Source organism: Pteropus alecto, unplaced genomic scaffold (genome assembly GCF_000325575.1).
Source record: "Pteropus alecto unplaced genomic scaffold, ASM32557v1 scaffold7, whole genome shotgun sequence".
Classification (NCBI taxonomy): domain Eukaryota; kingdom Metazoa; phylum Chordata; class Mammalia; order Chiroptera; family Pteropodidae; genus Pteropus; species Pteropus alecto.
In genome coordinates this window covers 38,224,605-38,231,656 of record NW_006494614.1, presented here as the reverse complement: position 1 = coordinate 38,231,656, position 7,052 = coordinate 38,224,605, and the positions used below count along the sequence as shown (strand labels likewise).

Genomic DNA, 7,052 nt, shown 5'->3' with positions numbered 1-7,052 from the left:
AATGCCAGGCTGACAAACAGCATAAAGGAATTTGAAGGCTAGTTGTATCAAAGGAACCCTCTGAGCAAACAGACATCATCATGTCCAGTGGAAACAGTGCCTGTCATTGTCTACATGACAGATGAGGAGAAAGATTAAGAGAAGGACAAAATAGTCATAAGACCAGAACATGGATCGTTAGAAAAGTTAAGTCACACAACACAAACTCTCTGGGTTGCAACAACTGCATCTCTCAGATAGACAGAATTGAACCTGGCAAGCCTACTTCACAGAGATTCTGTGAGTCTAAATTAACTTCATCTGCTAGTCCAGAGAAGGGGCATTCTTGAAGAGGAAAGGTAAGGCAGGACTCTCTGTTGTAACTCAAGAAGGATGCTGAGAGCAAAGTGGGTGCAAGGAATGTAGAATCTTGAAGAGAAAGGAGGAGTCATATAAAGGCAAAGCATCTATAGAAGGTCCAAAGCACTAAGGATTTCTCCTAGTACTTTAAAAATGAAAGAGTATATTCTTTTATGTGATTGAAAACATCTCTATAAAATTTTTGAAAAATTCAGAAAAATAAAAAAAACTAGAAAACAGAGAACTGATAAAGACAGTCACCAATCGGCTAGACTTCTCTTCAGTTCTTTTACCTAGTAAGTTTAGTTTTTGTTGTTGTTAATGTTGTTTTGAAATATAGTTTATATTCTACCAAATAATTTTTTAATCTTATTTTGTTCACTTAATATTATAGCATAATATTTTTAAATTTTATATTGCATACTCACGAATAATTTTCTCTCCAATGGATATTGAGTCTTTCATTGAATAGATTAAACATGATTAATTTAATCATTATCTATCTTTTTTCTTTAATAAATAATGTCATCACAAGCATTTTCTTCCACAAAGCATTTTTCATGTAAAATCTTTTGACATAGATGTTCAGAAAACATAGGACATAAATATTTTTAAGGCTATTAATACACGTTACTCAATTTTTACTTCAAATTTTGTAGCAAAATATGTTTCTAACTACAATATTTGAAAGTGTCAATTTCATTGCCCTCTTATCTGCTAACCTGATATTTTTAGTTGGTTATGTGTTTGTTGTACATTTTTCATGTTATTTTCTTTTATAAACTTTTTGTGCTCATCATCTATCCTCATTAATCTATGTAATATTAGTACATTACTTATTAGTCTGTGAATCCTTTAAACATTAAAATTATTTACCCTTGTGTTGTACACATTGACATTTATTCTTAATTTTTGGTTTACACTTAATTTTGAGTTATACTTAAAAAGATAAGACATGTTAAATTGTGATATGATACATTCAAAGCTGTTTATTGGCTTTGTGGTTTTATTGATTAATCCTAAACTTAGAGAGCCCTCTTCTCTCTACAATAGTGGCTGTCAAAGGTGGTTTAGGGAATTCTGGGAGTCTCCAACACCTTTTCAGAGGATCTGCCAGGTCAAACATCATTTCTGGGCAAAAGACACATTCAAAGTGTAGGACAGACCAATGGTTTTTAATGGAGCTGAGTACAAAAAATTCACTGATGTATTTTCAGATGGCAACAAACTTTTAAAAAAGTACCACCGCTGAATTTTCGTGTAGTATCAAGGAATAGCCACAAATATCTGAAAAGTCTATCAAAATATCCTTTCTTTTTCTGGCTATATGTCTAAATGAGGCTAGATTTTCTTCATTTCCATCAATGAAAACAATTTATCTCAATAGACTGATTGCAGGCACACGTGTTGTAATCAGATATCTTCTACTAGCAATGCATTAGATTTGCTAAAATTTAAAATGATGCTATTCTATTTTTTTGTTTTGTTTTGGAAAATATAGTTATGTTTTATAAAACCATGCTATTAATTTAACATGTGATAGGTTTCTTATTCTTTTAAAATGAACTACTAAATAAATATTTTAATAATTTATTTCAGCTTTAGTTTCTAATACAGCAAATATTGATAAATACAACTCACATAGACAAAAGCTCTTCGGGGTCCTCAATAATTTTGAAAAGTATAAAAAAATCCTGAGACCAAAATGATTGAAAAACCACAATGTTAAAAAAAAAAAAAACCTCACTTTTAGCCAGTCTTGCCAACCCATATAGTAATTTCTTCCCTCTTCATTGACTTACGATAATTCATTTATACTTTAAATTCTCATGTACAAGGGGTTTTGTTTCTTTGTTATCTATCCAGTCTATTCTATTGATCTGAACATCTGGTCTGACACCACTATCATGCTGTTTTAATTGCTGTAGTTTTATAACATGGTTTAATACCTAGAGAAGCTAATTAACATTCCTTAACTATTCATACTTTTAGTACTTGCTTATTTATTCTTTCCTGAGTATTTTTATAGATTAATTTATACTAAAAATATGAAACCTTGAAAAGAGTACAGGTAGAAGTTTATGAGTTTTTGAAAGGTGGCATAATAAAAAGAAAGGAGTGGAGTAAATTAAAGAAAACAGGGAGTGTTTGTCCATTTTAATTTATGCCAAAAAATATAGAAAAGGTGTGGTTACAGGAGGAAAAATAAACAATGATACCCTGTTCAGACTACATAGGGGAAGAATAGTGGGAGAATACTTCTAGCATTCATAGCAAGAAAGCTTGACCAGTTGTCCAATAGGAGAGAAAATATGAGCCCCTGTCACTATTCAACATAGGTGATCCCACATGAAATGTTTTCTATAATCCAAAGTCCTGGGAACATGTTAGCATGTTCAGCAAAGACATTCCACCTGTTTTAGGAAATATATGAAGCTTAAATGGACCAAGCTGTGTGAATTTATACTATGGAAATAATTAGCAATGAACACAAACATTTAGCTATAAGGATATTCATCTTTATGCTGTTTATAATAGTGAAAAAATGAAAGCCACATACATATTCAAGAATAGAGAACTGATTTAAAAATGTATATTATGTCCATGTACTAGATTATTATGCTGCAATTCAAACTTTAAAAGCAGGTTATGAGAAAATTAGAATAGTATGACCCTGACTGAATTTTTAAAAATGCACACACTACAGGAAAAAACATCTGAAATTATAATAATACCAAAGTGTTCACAGTAGGTACCTCTGAATTGTGAGATGATAAGCAATTTCTAGTTTCTTCTTTCAGCTTCTTTATATTGTCTCCTTTCTTTTCTAATTACCATGTATTATTTATGTAATAAGAAGAAAACCGTGCTGGTTATTTTTTTTTGTTTTTTAAGTTGAAGTCTCATCTCCACAGGGAGAAATTCACAGTGATTAATCTGGGCCTCTCAAGATGAAAAGTCGTGCTTATAAAAGAAATAATAAGTATAGGAAACGTGGCAGTTTTTACAAATATTAAGAAAATACTGTGAAAAATAGTGAAAGCAAGTGCTGGAACATTCTTGGAAAATGGTGGCCTGAGCACAAGTGTCTGTGGTTGTTCCACCATGAAGACAGCCATCACCAGCTAGTAGGGCTTAGAAGGAGACTGAATAGATCTGAGCCTCATGTCCTCTAGGAAGAAAGTGTGAGTGTGAAGAAGTGGAGATAAGAGACTATTAATATTTTAAAATAATTTATTGATTCATTTTGGATATCTATTATTTTTAATTAAAAAAATTTTACTGGGAATCCGTACATGTTGGACCTATAAAATAGTTCAGTTTCATTAGAGGATTATATGTTGTGAATCATAAATATGCTTATAGCCTTGGACCAGTAATCCACTACTGAAATATAATTCAAGGATAATTATTGAAAAAGGAAATGTACTCTGCACAAAATGCAAATAATTACATTAAAATAACCACAAAAGAAAACAATGTCAGGCAATAATTAAATATTTACGTTATCAATCCTATGGATTATTTTGTGGGTATTGAAATAAACATGAAAACACGCTAGATGCATGAAAGTGAAGAATAATGTTATAAACATTTTTTAAATGACAGATTTACACTATGACGAAACATAGATCACTGCATTAACGTCATATGGGATAACACTGGATAGTTGTAGTACGGTTAAGGAGATTGTGGGGGTTGTACATGCACGTGTGTGTGTGTGCATGCATGTGTGTTTGAGCATAGATGTTTCCTTTGGTAATGTTGGTGAAATAAGTAAAATTAATTTTGAAAACTATTTGACATTAATAGCCCTAACAAAAGTTACAACACCCTCTGGTGGAACAAAATCCTGACAAGGATATGAGGTTAAAAGCTCTCTCAGAGCTACTTGCTTAAAGATAGAGAAGGGCTACAGGGGGTGTACGAGGTAGTGGAATATAGTGACTGAATCAGTACCAATGTTGAAGCCTGACCAGCAAACAAGTGAGTTGCATAGAAATTTTATAGTGAAAAACATTTGTGCCAATAACTTATGGTAAAATAAAAATATAAGGAAGAAGAAAATCAACTGAGTTATTGAAAACTAAAATGAGATAAGCAGGAAACTAACATCTGCCCAGTAGAAAACTCCTACTGTTAGAAGGGGAAAAAAGTGGGACACATAAGATAGACTTTAGGTGGCAGTACAGTAAAAGATAAAGAAATAAAGGGTGACTGCAGTGTGGCAAGAGAACCGTAAGGACAAAGTAGTATTTATTTGAAGGAAGAAGTGTTGGGGTAAAACTATAATCAAGTAGTTAAAGATAAATGAGCAGCATAAGAATATGCTGCAGAAGCCAAAAGGAACACAATTTTGGAAGAAGTGCATTATATTGGCTGGAAAGTGGGGTGTGCGTAACAGTTCTTGGTTTGTGTCTGGGAAGAAAATCTATTTATGTAACACATTAAAACTTTCTTATTATTAAATTATGCCATAATGATCTCATATATTTAGCTAATTGAAAGAGCAGAAGCTAGGTGTTAGGTCTGAGATGAGGGGGTACAGAGCAGACATATATGTGGCATGGCAGGCAGAACAACTGGTTCAAGAAGCACAAGACGGAATGTGTTGAAGCCACAAAAACCACGCTGAAACTCATAAGAGAGAGAATAAATGCAAAAGCAACAGGAAAAAAATATCTACAAAAATTTAGATATGGGAATCCTTATGGGTTTTTTTTCCCCCTATTTTGGTCATGGGCATAGTTAGAGATGAAATGGGAAATTTAAAGGAGAGACATTTCGTTGTAAAAAATAACTTGAAGAATGAGACCAGAAAAAGAAAATGAGAGAAAAAGAAAAAAATTAGGAGGAGAAAGAGGAAACTATACTGCTGATTTTATTGACTGGTTTTCATAATAATGTAGTAGGAAGGGAGGAAGGAAGAAGAGAAATGAGAGGAGGGAGGGTGGAGGAGAGAGGAAAGAAGAAAAGAAAGGAATATGAGTGTTTATGAGAAGGGGATAGGACAACCATAAAACACCTTTTAAGAGATTGCCATGGCATAGAAAGCAGACGAAACAGTGCCCCGCCGTGAAAAAAATGTAAAGAAAACTACGTTATTAGCGGAACAAATCAAACAACGTATAAAAAGAATTATACACCATAATCACATGAGATTTACTCCAGTTATGAAAGGCTAGTTCAACACTCAAAAATCAGTAAATATAATCTACCACATCAACAGTTAAAAAAGAAAAAGCATATGACTCTATCAATTGATGTAGAAAAAGCACAGACAAAATCCAACACCCATTCATTATAAAATTCTCGGTTAATTAGAAATAGAGGGAAATTTTCTCAACTTGGTAAAGAGCATCTACAAAAAGCCTACAACTAACTTCATACTTAATGATGAAAGACTAAATGTTTTCCCCTTAAAATCAAAAACAAGGCAAGGATATCTGCTGTCACAACTATTATTCACCATAATACTGGAAGTTAGAGCCAGTGCAATAAGGCAAAAAGAAGAAATAAAAGGCATACAGATAGGAAAGAAAGAAATTACAATACTGTCTATATAGAAACTTCCCAGGAATCTACAAAAACACTCCTAGGACCAATAAATGAGTTTAGCAAAGTTGCAGCTACAAGGTCAACACAAAAATCAACTATATTTCTACAAACAATTGATGTACAATTGGGAATGAAAACTTAAAAAAAAAAAAACACGAAAACTTCAAACTAACTGAAATATTTAGATATAAATCTAACAAAACACGTGTAGGATATGCATGCTTAAAATAATTATCAAGATAGCAACTGGCAGATAAATTACTGTTTCGTAATTCAGGCAATTATCTACTAGTCAGAATATAAATGAAGCTTAATAAAAGTTTAATAAAAACTATAATAATATTCAGAATAATAAATATATTGTTCTACTTAATTGTACCAAGTTGTTTGACTATTTCCTCTCCAAGCATATTCTTTTATACTTCTGAAGTAATTAAGAATTTATTTAAAAACAAAAATGGGTTAAAATCCCACTAAAATTAAATGCTACATTTTATGTAAAATCAGTTAGACTAACAATGTCTCCCCTGAATTCAGCAAGTTGCAACTTTTATAAAACTTGGATTTTTTTTTTGTCTCTTTTGTGTTCTAAATTTTTCTGGTTTGAATCCAGGCACTCTCAAGCTATGTACTAAAAAAGCCCACAAGAGTGGAGGGCTGACTAAATGTGACCTATCTAAATAATGCAGGCTTTAAGTCAAATCATTCTGAAAAAATATTTTGTTCTGCCTGATTGATTCCTTGAATATTAAACTGGAGTTCTGCCACATGCACATACTTTTCATGGTATGCTTAAGAATTTTCTCCTACTTTGCCCATAGAAAAGACCTCTCCCCCTCATTTAGTCACTGATTGCTAATATCAGTTATTATTATTCATGACGTTCCTGCTCTCTGTTCCCACATTTGTAATCTATGGCCTGAAACTATCTTCCAGTTATGCTAAAGAACTTTCTTCACACATGAATTTCTCAGCCTGGTAGTGCTCAGGAATACTTGGTTGGTTCAGCTCAGAAGAAACTATCCAGTCCACCTGCTTGATTGAAATAGGATTATATTAATTCCAATACAGAATCACATAGCCAAAATAAATATTAGAGGACTATTTTATTAGCTAATAAAATAGTCGCCAAGGGACAAATATCTACACTAACA

General features: G+C 32.4%; 1 protein-coding gene across 5 annotated transcripts in view; it reads right to left on the bottom strand.

Annotated features, from left to right (window-relative positions):
* The window catches only part of LOC102885315 (24-hydroxycholesterol 7-alpha-hydroxylase), a 64,964-nt gene that overhangs the window by 21,303 nt on the left and 36,609 nt on the right, over window positions 1–7,052 (bottom strand). The window lies entirely within an intron of this gene.